This window comes from Ictidomys tridecemlineatus, chromosome X, assembly GCF_052094955.1.
Source record: "Ictidomys tridecemlineatus isolate mIctTri1 chromosome X, mIctTri1.hap1, whole genome shotgun sequence".
Taxonomy (NCBI): Eukaryota; Metazoa; Chordata; class Mammalia; order Rodentia; family Sciuridae; genus Ictidomys; species Ictidomys tridecemlineatus.
Genome location: NC_135493.1, coordinates 115,403,459 through 115,419,740, shown reverse-complemented (window position 1 = coordinate 115,419,740; position 16,282 = coordinate 115,403,459). Strand labels below are relative to the sequence as shown.

General features: G+C 38.2%; 1 long non-coding RNA gene across 1 annotated transcript; it reads right to left on the bottom strand.

Moving 5' to 3' along the window:
• Positions 1-3,311: 3,311 nt before the first annotated feature.
• Positions 3,312-4,082, bottom strand: LOC144371647 (uncharacterized). Its single transcript, XR_013431599.1, has 2 exons — positions 3,860-4,082; positions 3,312-3,522 (listed from the first exon to the last, which is right to left on the bottom strand). It is a non-coding gene; the product is annotated as an uncharacterized LOC144371647 (long non-coding RNA).
• Between the last annotated feature and the right edge of the window lie 12,200 nt (positions 4,083-16,282).

The following is a 16,282-nucleotide window of genomic DNA, read 5'->3' as shown; positions in this document are numbered from 1 at the left end:
TTTAGGTAACTAAAAATATCGCCCAAATGGCATTTGGCCATTGCTGCATTTCCCAACTCCTCCTGTGTACCGAAGCCCTGCTCTAAATTACCCCATGGATGGTATAATGGAAAGAGGATGAGTTGTTTTTTTTTTTTTTTTTAGTTCTTGATACACATTTATTTTATTTATTTATTTTTATGTGGTGCTGAGGATCAAACCTAGTGCCTCACATATGCGAGGCAAGTGCTCTACCACTGAGCCACAACCCCAGCCCCCGAAAGAGGATGAGATTTTAAAACTGGAATTGATGATAGTAGTGTCAGTGGCTTTGGGATGCCATAATCTTGCCTGGTCACTCCATTTGCCCTTTGGGGACTCCTAAGGGGATTAGAAGCACAAAAATAACAGATGAGAATCAAAATGATTATTTATTATCTGCACTGGTATGGCTAAAATGCAGCCAAGAAAAGCAGAAGCTCAGGTAAGCTGTGTGGGGAGAGCATCCTACATCCATCCAGTCTTGGATTCAAAACCCATTCCTCCCATTTCTTGACAATGAGCCTCCAAATCCATCTGCTCCTATACAAAATAACACATTAGTATATCTATGTTAGTCATTGAAAGCAAAGCTATTAATAGCAAGAGAATGGAAACAACCCAAGAATTCATCAAAAGAGGACTGACTGAATAAATATGCAAAGGAAAACTATGTAGCCATAAAAAGAGAATGAGAAAGATCTCCATCTAGTGGTACCAAGAGAATCCCAGGAAATACTAAGTGAAAAAAATCAAAGCAATCATCAATCTATCCTATACTCTTTTTATGTAAAAAGGAGGGAAAATAAGAAAACATCCTCATATTTGCTTGCATTTGGAAAAATAGACCAAACTGACAAAAGAGGTTATCATAGGAGGCAAGGAGGGACCAGGCAGATGGGAATAAGTAGAAGCAAACTTATCAGTCTGTACTTTCAAAATATCATTTTAGTTTTTGAACCGTGTACATGTATTATTCCAAGTTTGAAAAAAGAAAATCGTGCCACTTGCTGGCTACGTGGTCCTGGCCAAGGTCTTTAACATCTGAACCTCAGGTTGTTGCATATGTAAAATGTCAGCGATGATATGTAGCTTGCAGAGTTGCTGTGTCAAATGTAATACTGTCAATGAAAATGCTTTGCAATGTGAGTTCTTTATTGTACTCATCCCAAGCCTGCAATCATATCTTTGTCAATTAGAGATGATTTTCAAGGGCAATGGCATATACAGAGGCTAATAACATAATTATCAGATTTTTTGGTATATATTTTGGAGGATACACACATGCCTCTAAATTTTGGGAGTTTTTTTAGTTAACAAATAATAAATAAAAATGATGTCCTTCTGTTTTTTTAAAATACATTTCCATATACTACACATACATGTGATCTTCATTCATCTTATACTCAGTCTTTGCAATGTAATCTTTACAAGTTTGATTTTCTAAATCCCAGTGGTTTGGGAGGCTGAAAAAGGAGGATCATGAATTCAAAGCCACTATCAGCAACTTAGTGAGGCCCTAAGCATCTCAGTGAGATCCTGTCTCTAAATAAAATATTTTTTAAAAAGGGCTAGGGATGTGGCTCAGTGGTTAAGCATCCCTGGGTTCAATCTCTGGTACCAAAAAAAAAAAAAAAAAAAAAGTTTGATATTCTAAACCCTAATACATGTTTGGTATTTTGATATGATAGTATATTAAAGAGGATTTAAGTACATAAAATATTCATTTTGAACAAAATATTGATACTTTCTTACACTTCAGAAAGAAAACTGCTTCTAAATTTCATAGCAACTGAAATGTGCATTTAAACAAACATTTTATAATCTCTTAAACGATAAATTAATTGGCATCAGGTACTTGTTTCAATGACTGTTGTCTGTTAAAAATGACAACCTCGAAATAAGACTTTGTGGTAGTTTTTAAAATATGTCCACAAAGCCTTTGCTATGCCTCCCTTTGAGTTGTAGAGCCTGACCCTCCTCGTTGAATATGGACTAGAGTTGGTGAATCAGCTCTTATCAAAGAGAATGTGATGAGACATAGGGCAGAGTTCAGAGTAAAGCACTTGCCAGCATGCACAAGGCCCTGGCTTCCTTCCCAAAACCTGCAAAATAAATGAATTATGCTAAAAGGCAAGCCAGTAGCTAACTGTGAGCTAGCCTATGGAGAGGCCATGTGGGAAGGCACTGAAGAAGGCCTATGGCCAATAGCCATGTTGATGTAAGGCTTCCTGACAATAGTCAGGTGAGTAGCCATCTTGGAAACAACCCCGGTCAAGCCTTTGGATGACTTCATCCCCAGGAGACAGTTGGCTGCAACCTCATAAAAGACTCTAATTCAGAACCACTCCTAGGGCTTGGCCCTCAGAATTATGAAATAATGACTTTTTGGTTTATAAGCTATGATATTTGGAGGGTGATTTGTTACAAGCAATAGATAACAAATGCAGATTTTCAAAATGTAATTCTCAGTAAATTATTCTGAACTGGGATTCCATCCCCTTTTTCCATTCAGACACAAAAAATCACTTCAAATGAAATGCTCTAGTCATGGTATCTGGCTAAACCAAAATTAAGATCTCTAAGTTCCATCAAATCATAACTATATGCCTTGCACTTATTCATTCATTCATTCAACAAACACAATCAAGCACTTTCAATATTCTGGAAACTTGTTTGTTGCCTGAATGCAGCAACAAACAAGACAGACTAAAGTCTCTGCCCTTATGGAACTTACATACTAGTGAAGTGAGGAGGAAAAAATAAGGCTAGGTGAATAGAGAAATGGGCTCCTGGGCAACTGCCAGAGCAGCAGAGTGCAAACAGCAGCTGCAGGCTTTTGCTGAGAAAATTGCAAAAAGGTTATTTTTAAATTGGAACATATGTGACCTGGAGTCCACAGCCTCTCCAAAGAAGGAAAGGGGCTTGATCAATATTTCAATTTGTCTAAAAGCTGCATGCATGCCTCATGGATGCTGAGTGCCTTACCCAGGATTGGGCCAGGAGCTGATGTCCTTAAACCTACAGATCTATATAAAGTCCTAGACAATAGCCATTCACTGGCAACCCTCTCAGGTCTCCTCCCAGCTTTGAGAGCTTTACTGTACTTTGCTTTAATAAGTTCTCATACTTTGCCTTCACCTTCCAAAGTCTGTGAATCTCATTGCTTGAATTCATGAGACACAGAATTCATGTAACACAACTCAGTGTTACGCTAGTGAAGGAGAAACAAGCAGCAATGTGTTGTGTGTTATGGAGTCAGCACAACTAAGGAGGTCAAACAAAACAATGACTCAGATCAATCAAACTTTATTTCTGGTTTTCAAAATAATCCAGGGCAGTCTCCCTCCTTGTGGTCATTCAAATTCATGTGTGGCTCCACTTCTCAGGGGCTCAGTAGATGAGAAAGGGAGGAAAAGGGCTTCTCAATCACCTCCAGCCATGAGTGACTCATCCCTTCCACTCACAAGCCACAACGATGAAATGTTATGTGGCCCTACTGCCCTGCAAAGAGATTTGGGAAATGTAACCTCCAACAACATCTCTACCCTAGATCCTTGCTGCACTCATATTGATTTATTCCTTCTCTGCCTGTTCTACTGCTGGGTCAGATTTAAGCCCCAGCAAGGTCATGCCAAGAAGAACAAATGTTTCCCACTTTGATATTTAAAATCCCATCACAAAAATTTCAATCCTTTTACTGAGTCATTTCCTTGTGTTTTATTCAGCACCTCAGACAAAAATGCAGTCACCTGTAGGGGTGGCATATGGAGTTCTTAATCCCTGGAGAAGCTTATCTGATTTTCTTTTTCCTTCCCTGAGATAAGAAGTACCAGCTTACCTGGTAACTGAAGGAGCTTTAATGTAGGAATAGAAAGGAGGCAGAGCAGGCATGTGCCAATAACCACACCTAGCTTTGCTCAGGGTGAGTGGCCGGGTTCTCCATCACAAACTTGAAATTACTCCAGGCGTCATTGTAACTACTTCTCCGTAGCCACTCTTGCAAGTCAAGGGAACACGTTACAAACGCATATTAGCTGCACACAGTCCTTCTCCAAGAGGAAAGAATGGCTCTGGTTAATTGTACGTGCAGCTAAATGTCAGAAGTAATCACTGAGATGAGAGCAGCTCATCAAAGCAAGTCTGCACAGAGAAGTCTCTTTAAAAGCTAAATGGGGTTTTGAAAGGCAGACCCTGAAAAGGGCGATTTTGGGGCTGATTTTATTTTAATGCAAAGACCTACTCTTTCCTCTCTCTCACTATGATTATTTTATACAAACTGCATTGCATCAGTCCCTTGGGAAATACAGGTGCGAGCTACATTTCCACTTCCTAGGATTCAAAATGACTTTGGAAGGGCTGAATTGGAATTTTTAAATCTTCTTTAAACATTCAAATGCTCTGGAGGCAACAGATGCATATGCAGAGACACGCTGCCTCTAACATCAACCTGTAACCTCATGTGCTGAAGAAATTTGTTCACCCAAAACAGTTTAGCAACTTCAACTTGGAAAGGCAAATCATCAGCATATTTCTTAGTGAGTTAATTAGTTAAACCGCAAGGGAAAAAAAAAAAAAAAAACACCCTGGGCTTTTATTAGCAACCACATCTGTTCCAGTTCTGTTTCTGAAACCGAATATGTCACTATACTGAACATCATGGCCACTTTAATATGCATCAGTAAAATACATGTTGGTCATGGTGTTTCTGTGACGTTAGAACTGGACACTTTGAAGACAATATTGTCATCTCAGTCATGCCCTTTAAAGCCATTTGAGGTTTCCTTTCTGGAAACCAGTTTGCAGCATGGTAAGGACTATATTTATTTTTGACAAACACTTCAAAAGAAGATATAGCCAAAGAATGAGATTGTCTTTCTGTGGTTCCAGAACCATCTGTTAAGGTGTATTAGCTGCTATAACAAAAAACCACAAACTTGGTAGCTTTATACAACAGAAATTTATTTTCACCCTGTTCTCTCTGGAAAATCAAAAAATCCATAAATCTAAAATCCAAGTGTTGACAGAGCCAGACTCCCTCCACAACCCCTATTGGGAGGATCCTTCCAGGCCTCTTCTAGCTTCTGGTAGCCCCAGAAGTTCTGGTCCCATCTTTATATGGCCTCCTCACTGTGTGTCTTCTGTCTTCATGGAGAATTATCCTCTCATTTTATAAATACATCAGGACTCAGGGTGTAGCTCTGTAGTAGAACATGTGCTTAGTATGAGCAAGGCCCTGGGTCCAATCTCCAGAACCAAAAATAAACACATCAGTAATATTGGATTAGTGTGTACCCTGATGACCTCATTTCAACTTGATTGCATCTTTAAAGATTTTATTTCCAAAAAAGGTCACAGGTACTGGGGGTTAGGATTTCAACCTATCTTTTGGGGGGCCTCCAATTCAACCCATAATAGAAAGTAACCCACAGGAGGAATCCAAAACATTTACTGCAATGATCCTAACGCACACAAAACTACTACAACAGATTTAAAAAGTGTCATTTACTGAGACTGGAGCCAGAATTCAAACAGAAGCCCACACACCATTGAATCTAATCATATGGAATTTAAAAAAAAAAAAAAAAAAACTTTACCATCAGCCTAGCACAAGTTCTTACCCAACACTCCAGAGCCTGGGTACCACCATTACCTTGGATAGACTAAAGGAGCCTAGGCTTACCCCAGGTCATTACTTGATTTTGTTGTTGTGCAAACAACACACTGTATGTGCACAAACCAAGATGGCTACAATGTCACTAGGTCATATAATTGGGGTGGGGGGTGGCTGGTGCTGGGGATCAAACACAGGGCCTTGTGCATGGAAGGCAAGCATTCTACCAACTGAGATATATCCCCAACCCCTTCATATAATTTTATGAGACTACATCAAATATGCAGTCCAGCCAGGAGCAGTGGTGCATGCCTGTAATCCCAGCGGCTTGGGAGGTGAGACAGGAGGATTGCAAGTTCAAAGCCAGCCTCAGCAACTGCGAGGCACTAAGCAATTCAGTGAGACCCTGTCTCTAAATAAAATATAAAATAGGGCTGGGGATGTGGCTCAGGGGTCGAGTACGCCTGAGTTCAATCCCTGGTACCAAAAAAAAAAAAAAAAACGCAGTCCATCATTGACAGAAGCATTGTTATGTGATATATGACATGTACACACACACACACACACACACACACACACACACACATCTCTTAGCATAGACACTAAAAGAAAATGAAAAATAAGATGCAAATAGATAACCCCTAAAAAGTGGGCATCACAATGTAAGCAATTTAGACAGGATTTTCCAGCAGCTCATCATATCTCACAAAGAAATTGAAAAAACCTTTTAAACTATATCTGAAAGGAAAGGCTTTCCAATTATAATAAACTCACAAACTGGAAGAACACAAAAAGTTTTCCAGCTTTGTTACTGAAAATGGACCTTCTTTAGGTGCCACAGGCCATGTCCTCTTCTCTCATCTCATATTACTTCAGGATAATCAGAAAGAAACTAATCTGCATCTGATTACTTTTCTAAAAAAAGGAAATAAATGGCACAGTAACTTGCCAGAAGCTCTTTACAAAATTGTATTAGTCAGTGTCTCATCACTACAGTGAAATACTTGAGGCAATTAACATTATAAAGAAAAGAGGTTTATTTAGCTGAAGGTTTTTGGAGGCTAAAAGTCCAAATGGCATAGCACAGGCTCTGACAAAGGCCCTGTGGTGGTTGGCAGGAACATGTGCTGGGGAAAGATCATGTGACAAGGCAGGAAGCAGACAGAGAGGAAGAGCCAGGCTTGTTCCTTTTATAGCAACCCATCTATCATTCATATGTCTGAGGGTCTTCTTGGGGCTTGCTCTCTTGTCTAGTGGGTCAACTTCAGTTGATTGATTTAGGTTGGCCTTAGTCAAGTTGATAAGGCTCTGTTCCATATGTCTTCCATTCTCCAACAGGCTATCCTGGGCATGTTTTCATGACAAATTCAGAGGTATTTAAGGAAACAAGTGGAAAGATGTAGGGCCTCCTGTGGCCTTGACCTTCTCTATTGGGCAAAGCACATGGGTGAGGTCAGATGGAAGAGATAAGGAAATAGACTCTCCTCCTTTAGTGAGATTAACTGCAAAATCACATGGCGAATGTTATGGGCCTAAGGATGGAGAATGTTTGCAATTGGTCTACCATAGATTTCAATCATATGGCTGAGGACATTACAAGCCATATATCTTTTAGGAGGATTAGAAGGGTGCTCTGATCATCCTAATCTTCCATTAGGCTAAGAGTAAAATTATGTTAGTCATTTTTATATACCCAGAGTCTTGTGGAGAACCTGGATCATAATAGATGGCCAATAAATGAATGTGAAGCTGAGACAGGAAGATAGACCACAACAAGCAGTCAGGAAAGGGGACTCAGAAAAGAAAAGGAGGAAGAAAGGATTGGGACGTTTCTGACCCAGCTGGCCCTAGCCACAAGAACAGTTCCTTATCAGCCCCTAGACATGACCATCCTGAAAAGGTCCTCTGGTGCCAACAGACTCTCAATTGTTGAGAGCCACAGCCAAAGGGGTCCCAGCAAACTTCCAGCTGCCAGCAAACTTCCAGCTGCCGGCTGATGATTGGCTCACAGCGGCCTCAGCAACATCTAGCTGATTGGCTCCTCTGCGGTGATGCTCATTGGGCTGTTTCCCTGCCCTTTCAGACCACGGAGCTGCTCACTGGGGGACTTCTTTGGCTCCACCCACGCGACCCAGCCAATCGGCCTCAAGAGCAGGAGGAGTGGGGGCAGTGGAGAGGCTTGTGTTTTGTGTGAGAGGCTTGTGGGAAGCCGGTGGTGGCAGTTGGGCTCTGAGGGTTTTTCCTGAGGAGCTGTTTTGTTTGGCCTGTGTGGTTCTAAAAATAAAGTTAGTTTCTTTTAACAAGTGGCTCCTGAATTGTGCCCAGCCAGACTGCGGCACTCAATCCCACCCTTGTGCTAATGAAGGCTTAGAAATCACATTTCTTCAGATTTGCTGAAGAAGACAAAAATAGAGTTGATTGGTCCCCTTTCTGAATCCTAGACTTACATATCATCTCACCAAAGACCTATAAGGACAGATCAAGCCCATAACAACTCCTAGATACTAGATCTTTCCCTCTTCAGGAGGTCTACTTTCTTTCTAGTACTCTAGTAAATTCTGTTTTCTTTGCTCTCATCCTTCTGTCCATGGATTTCATTCACAAATTCACCCATCCATGCTATAAATATTACCATCAAGAAATTCAAATGATAAACTACAGAATGGGAGGATATTCTGTACAAATCATGCACATAGTAAGGGACTGGTACCTGGAATATGTAAAGAACTCTTAAAACTCAATTTAAAGACATGTTCATCAAAGAACAGGTGAAGGATTTGAATAGACATTTCCACAAAGATTATATATTAGTGTAAGAGTGAAATCTTATAAAATAATGAGGTGATTATTAATACTATTACTTTTATGTTAAAATTCCAAATAATAGAATAGGGAAAGAAATTGACAGCAAAACTGACAGTGAAGAGATACTTATAAGGAAAACCTTATAATTCTTATCCCCACTAATATAATGAAATTTTAGTGATTACAATTGTGATAGGGACTTTCTCAAAATAAAGGAACCATGGCACCACCAGTATCAATGTACACATTCCACAACTCTGTTGTAACACTGTTGTAACTCTATATTATAGGAATAGAATGCCCAATCAAAATGTCTGTCACCTATATGGGAGACAAAGAATAAGCATGTATAGAAGAACTAACAAGAAGTATATTAAGTAATGCTTCCTGTGGTCAGGGCTCAGCCTTTGGATACAAACCCACTGGGCCAGTGCTGGCACTAATACCTCTTCCTGTTGAATGCACTGGTGCCATATCTCTGGGCAAGAATCCCACAACACTGTGTGTGTGTGTGTGTGTGTGTGTGTGTATGTGTGTGTGTGTGTGTGTTTCTAATTTTTGTGAAATTATTCAGTGCCCTCTCAATTCTAACATTCAAAAAGTAAGCTTTAAGAATTGTATTTAACTTTTTATTATTCAAACAATGCCTCAAAAACATCACCAATATCAAACACAGTGAGGAACTTCCTGGCTCATTTCTGCAAGAAAGCCTCCTCCTATAGAGCTAAGTGAAAAGACTGAGGCTTGAGGCTTCTGTAGTCCTTTGAAGACTCTTTAATAACACAAACACCTACCTCAACTCCACAGCCAGTCTGGGCCAGAGAAACTGACCCTGAAATCTGAAGTCCAGGGCACACTGAAAGTGGGATCTTAGGGTGAAAGTGGAACCATAGCTGGATCTTCCTGCCTCTCCCTCCCCTACTCTTCCATCCAACCACTAAGAATTCCCCGATCTGAGCCAGAGCAGGAGAGGAAATATCCCAAGTATCAAACCAAGCTTGGAGCAGCTAACTTTCACATACAGTTGTCTATTTAAATTTTTGGATGTGTTAAAACATTTGAAACAAAACATGTTGCTGTAATCTCTTCTTAGCCATTTTTAATCTTTTTTGGACTAAAAGGGGTGTTTAAATGGATAACTTTCATAAAAAGCTTTTTCCTTTACATATATTTTTCTAAAGTGTTAGAAATGGTAACACCAAAAAGTTCCACTTTTATTATATACTTCATTGATTGCGAATTCCACTGCACAGCAGGCATCAGCTAATTAATATTTGTTAATCTCCATAGCAGAGTGATCAGACCCAGAATTGCTTTTGTCTCCAGAGAACTTTTATTTAAACAGAAAAATTAATTTCCTTTAAAATATATAAAAGACAAATACTGAATGATTTCACTTACATGAGGAATCTAACCATATTGAACACATAGCAGAGAGTAGGATAGTGGTTACTTGGGGCTGAGGGTAGAGGTGGGGATGGGGGCATCAAAGGCTTCCAAGTTAGATGGGAAGAATAAGTTCAAAAGATCTGTCATGTAACATGGTGACTACAGTTAATGACGGTATATTGTACACTGGAAAATCACTAAGAGTAGATTTTTAGTATACTCACTACAAATGATAAGTATGTGAAATAATCCATGTTAATTATCTTCATTGAGCCATTTCATATAATGTATACATATTTTAAAACATCATGTTGCATACCATAAATACATGCATAATTTTGTTTGTCAATTAAAATAAATAAGAAATAGCAGATTAATTAATTAAAAATTGGCAGGTGGGGTTGAGGGGATACTAGATTTAGTCAACCAACAGCCAGGTTTTGTTTCCAGATAATTAAAAAGTAGAAAAGAACCTGATTTCCATCCATTTGGACAACAGTATGATGAGCTAAGGAATAACAACAAAATGTAATTACTTGATTTTACTATTTTAATTATTTTAAATGTGCTTGATTTTATTCTATATGATTAAACATTAGCATCACTTCCAACAATTTTACCCTTATTACTGGGAACATCATAGTTATCAAAGCAATGATTTTGGTCTATGTGCATTTTGAAATATATTTTGTCCATATTAACTAGAAAAGAAAAAGTGGTTTTGTCTTATTCACTTAGAAAAGTAACAAAAGAATATGGAAAGATGCTCCTAGGGAAAAAATCTTCAAAAACTCAGAAATGTGCAAAAGATTATTATCATTTGGATATCAACCCTGCCTGGTTATCTGAATCTATACAAGTGTGCACCTTTGATTGTCCTGCATTGTTTAGGCTATTTTATAACTCTGTAAAGGGTAGAAAAATTAAGTTGTAGAAAATGGTTAGAAATGCAAATGATTATTATCCATTGAAAAGCATATGTATTTTATCTGGAAATAGAATAAATTTCTCCCCTAAAGAAAGAATCACCTCAAACATTACATTTTATTGTCATACAGAATAGCAATGTCCCATAAAATATATGTACAATGTGATTCTACATTTACTAGTAGCACATTAAAAAGGGTAAAAAGAGAAAAAATTATTTGAATGATAAATTTTATTTAACTCAATATATACACAATATTATTTCAACAAGCATCCAATGTAAAATATATTTAGGATATTTTATATTCTTTTTTATGTATACAAGTCTTTGAAATCCAGTGTACTTCATACTCACAGCACATCTCAATTCATACTAGTCACAACTCACATGCTTAATAGCCACATGCGGCTAATGGTTGCCATATTGTATACTATAGCTATGGCTTTTATTTATCCATATGGGTATGGATAATTTATTACATCTCTTCTATTTATTAAAACACTTTTGGTGTTATCCCTAGGTATTTCTTTAACACCTACTATATGCCTGGCTGTTAACTACTTAATAAAACAAGTATAAAAGCTATAATTGATGTCCCCTACTCTCAAAGAGTAAAAGTGAGATAAGATATAATCTTTTAAAAATTAGAAATCAAGGGGCTGGGGTTGAGGCTCAGTAGTAGAGTGCTTTCCTACATGTTTGAGGCCCTGGGTTTGATTCTCAGGACTGAATATAAATAAATAAAATAAAGGTTCATAGACAACTAAAAAATATTTTTTAAAAATTAGAAAACAAGACATCATGTAAGTCAATTCTCAAATTTAGTGCATAATAGAGAAACAAAAAAATCAATAGAAATAAGTATATTCAAGGAGGAGAAGATTAGGAAGGAAAGGTAAGAGTAAAGGATATTCAATAAACAGGATGAGGAAGTGAAAGGGTGAGTTTCTGATTGGTGAAAGTAAGAAGGTACTGGCCTGATTTTACTTATTTATTCATTTATTCTGCCTGATTGTTTATCAAAGTCTTCATTTCTTTGGTTCAAATCAGTTTTCAGAATATATGGTTACTCTTAGGTGGGTAAATTAAAATAGCTAGTATGAATATAAATCTTGTATGTTGTATGGTCTCAAGTCTGTTCTAAAAATGCATTTTAAGATAGGAAGAAAACATTCTGAAATGGCCTGAATAAGTGGATTAATTATGGTGGTGTAGACAGTAATCCTGCAGCTTTGATTTTTGCTATACCTTTCATCTTTTTCTAATAATCAAGTCATATTTTTATAATTAGAAAAATTATATATACTGCCTATAATGTATAATGAGTTGTATTTATCTGATAGTTAGAGAAATTCTGAAATTGTTACAATTGGGGTATCCAGTTGGGGTCCAGGTCCCTGGTGTCTCAAACAAAGAATTGAATAAGACACACAGAAGTAACAAGCAAAGTATAGATTTATTGAAGCTGAAGGTGGAAGTAGCACTCCTTAAGGTAGAGAGGAATGGGCCAAGCAAGAAAGAGAGGCTCAAGGCCCCAACAACTAGAAATTAGTGTCATATGCCAAGCTGTGAGGTGGTCTTTTTCCTATATGGACCAGATTGAAGACCTTACCCCATTTGCTCCTTTTGGTTACTTTATGATGCCTAATTCAAATATTGTCTAATTTTCCCACATTGGTTACTTTAGAAAATCTAGTGGCAATACTGCCCACTTTACTCCCATTGGTCATTTTAAAATACCAAAATTGTAGTGGGAGCAGTCAAGGTGATAAGCCCTCAGCGGCGGGAGTTGTCATGGTGATGGGACAGGGACATAATGATTCCTCTCTCTGTTTTGTCCTCCAGTGGTATTTTTTTAAACACTGTTTCTGCCATCTTGTCATCACTGAACTCCTGACTAACAAAATGATATTGGATGAATATATATGTCTGACCACCCAAGTATGATCTCTTGATGTTTTAGATACTAAAATGAGAGTTCAGGACTTTTTATATCATATATTACAGAACCACTGGCTATTGGACTAATAAACTGTGGAGTAAGGTTTTATCTATTTTCCACAAATTTTGTCTTGCAACTGTGAGAAAAGTACTGCTCAAGTTAATCAGTGGCCATCTGGGGTTGGCTTTACTTTTAAAAAGGTAGCTTGCTAAAGAAAGGTTCATGGCTAATGGTTTTGACAAGTAAAGCTGTTCAACTGCCCAAGGTGGTTCATTTGATCATTCATCCTCTGCTGGTCACACAGCTGATGGGAATTTTAAACACAGCTTTCATCTTTGACCTTTGTCTTCATCATGTAGCTCATAGAGCAAACTCTTGTCATATTTTCCAGTTAACTTGCCCAAGCAGCCTTTGAAGAATTATTGGATCCTATATTTTCATTTTGCCCACCCTACTTCTAGCACAATCATTAGCCACGTCTTATCCTTATTTGCTTTTGATATTTACTAATTGCTATTAACCATTACCCTTTATCTACTGTGTTCTCTCATCCTCTTTTTCCACCTACTCAGCTATTTCTTGCTTGCCCTTCCCACACCTGCTTCTGATTTATCCCAGTAGTTTCAAGTTGACTTCTTGAAAAAGTCTGGCACATTTTTAAAATACTGAAACGTTTAGTAGACTTATAATGAGATGGCTGTATAAGTGCAATAACTCCTTATCAATCAGTAAAGTTAGTGATTCTTGTTGATCAACCATGGTATTTATTGATTTATGAAGCATGAAACTATGGGGATTTTTTTTTTTTTTTTTTTTTTTTTGGCCAGGGATTGAACCCAGGGGCACTTTACCACTGAGCTATACCCCACCCCACCCCCGTTTAATCCTTTTAAAAAACCTGTACAATTCCATGAATGATGGTTTTTATTTTTTTTAAGAAAATATATGCATACATACAACTCCCACTTTTAGCAGATACTTTGTTAAAATCCATAATTTAAATGTTGATGAGACCTTTTCTTCTTTCATTTCTTCCTTCCTTCTTTTCATACTTGGGATTGAACCCAGGGGCACTTTACCACTGAGCTACATCCCTAGTCCTTTTTATTTTTTATTTTGAGACAGGGTCTGGCTAAGTTGCTGAGACTGATCTCAAACTTAGGATCATCTTGTCTTGGCCTCCCGAGTTACTGGGATTATAGGTGTGTACCACTACACCTGGCTATGAGGACTTTTTTAAGCAGGTATGGCCCTAAAAGTTCTGAACAGCTTGCTTATATTCATGGAGTCAAGCAATTAAGAAAAAAAATCATGAACTATAGAAAAAAGCATACATATAGATGAGGAAGGATGGTCACTAAAGTGTTCTTCATGCTAATAAAAACATTAGAAACAGGACTAAGGATATTGTTGAGTGGTAGAGCACTTGCCTATCATGGGCAAGGCTTTGGGTTCCATCCCCAGCATCAAAAAAAAAAGAAAAAAAATAGAAAAAAGGGCTGGGGATGTGGCTCAAGCGGTAGCGCGCTCGCCTGGCATGCGTGGGGCGCTGGATTCAATCCTCACACCACATAGTTTTGTGCCCGCCAAAAACTAAAAAATAAATATTAAAAAATTCTGTCTCTCTCTCAAAAAAAAAATAGAAAAAAATTAAATATCCAATAGGGGAATGGTAGAGGATTTTATAGTACATTGAAACAAGGAAATACTTTGCAACTATTTGAAGACTTATTATAGTATAATTTGAGTAAAGAGTTTCTAGGAAGGAATAGTGTCTTAACATTACTTGCTCTAATATAGAATTCCACTCCCTTTCCTGTCCTTGATGCTCCCCTTATCTGGATGATATTTTCCTCTCCTCCCCCTGCCTCAACCAATCTCCACCATTTTCAAGTTGGCAAAACCAATCTCTTAGTGATTTTCAAATATACATATTTCAGTAAGTTACTTGTTGGCTGTGGTAATCACATGGTCAACTTGTACAGCATCACATTCATTAAGAAACTTCGAAACATTGTGATAGGATAGGAGGGCAGAAGGGATTTTAAAAGCCTTTTTGGGGAAAAAATTGCTCAAACCACTGGAAACCTCTGGTCAAAGCATTGATCATTAGATTAACTCAACTATAGGAAGTTGTCAGCAGATTTCAGACTTCATATAAATAACCTGGTGGTTGTTTTTCTTTTTTCTTTCTTTCTTTTTTTTTTTTTTTTTTTTTTTTTTGGAGACAGGGTCTCACTAAGTTGTTCAGCCTGGCCTTGAACTTGCAATGATCTTACCTTAGCCCCCTAAGTCACTGGAATTATAGACATATGCCACTGTGCCCCACAATAATCTATCTCTGCAATCACAGGCTCCTCTCCCCACTACTCAACTCCCATTCCAGAAACAAGGTCCAATCAATGTGACTGCAGCATTTATGGAAAGTGCTATAAAATAAGAAAGACCTGAGTGGGGTCTTAAGGAATGAGAAAATCTTCAGTAGGCAGGCAGATGAAGAAGGGTCCAGTATGCTAGTGCTAAACAGTGGAGCTGAGGACTGTGAGATGCATTGAGTTCTGGGACACTCTGACCTGGCCTTAGGAATGGGTTCCAGCTGGGAAGAAAGTGAGAGGGATGGACAGAGGAAACCACATTAAGAAGTTCTGTGAGTGTCTAATGTCATGTTAAGACAGGTCTGTGAGTGTTTAAGGTAAGACTTCACATTTGGATGTGAAAGGAGACGGGGGGGGGGGGGGGGGGGGGGGAATATCAGTGTCACACATGGAACTCTTCCAAACCAAACAATGGGCTCCCCTGTTACAGCTGAGAGCCATTGTCACAAGAAAATAGCACTAAATAAAATCTCCAAGGCAGAGAAAAGCTCTTGACTGGAATTTAACCGTAGCAAAGTGATAACTGTGGCAAGAAACCAACCTTCTCACCCTTGAGCTTTGGAGTCACCTTTCTGTTCTCTCATTTTGATGGCCTTGGTGTTTTTCCCCAGGGTACCCTTTCCTTCATCTCTAGCTGAACAACTCAAAAAATCTTTTTCTTGGTGTTTCCATGGCAGAATCCAGAGTCTATCAACTTCCCAGAAAAATAAACCAAGAAGATAAGAATAACACAAAAAGAGTCAATTCTCCGAAGTAAAGTTTGGAGTCCAAAATTCTCTAAGATAAGCAATGTCATCGAAGCAGGTGCAACTGTTTAAAAAAAAAAAAAAAAGCACCATCCCTCCACAAAGGAATCCAATTACATAGAGCACATAACTCTTACTAAAACCTGCTTTCATCTACAATTTCCAAGCATCCCAAAATTCCCAGGAGTTTTTCCCTGTCCTACCAGGGAAGTTATACTCTGGTCCATGCTGTCTAACTATCTTGCTCCCTTATTTCTCTTAGTTGCATAGCTTTAATGTCTGAACAGTCTTTCTGTGACTTGAGTGTTCTGTATTGATCTCAATCAAGCATTTCAGACAGTTTCCATTTTAAATATTATGCCCCATGGTTCCCATAAGAACAAAGTTATTAGAGCCTGCTTTGGGCTCAGAAACTTGGATCACTTTATCTATATTACTCCCTTAATATAGCTCATACCTGAACTT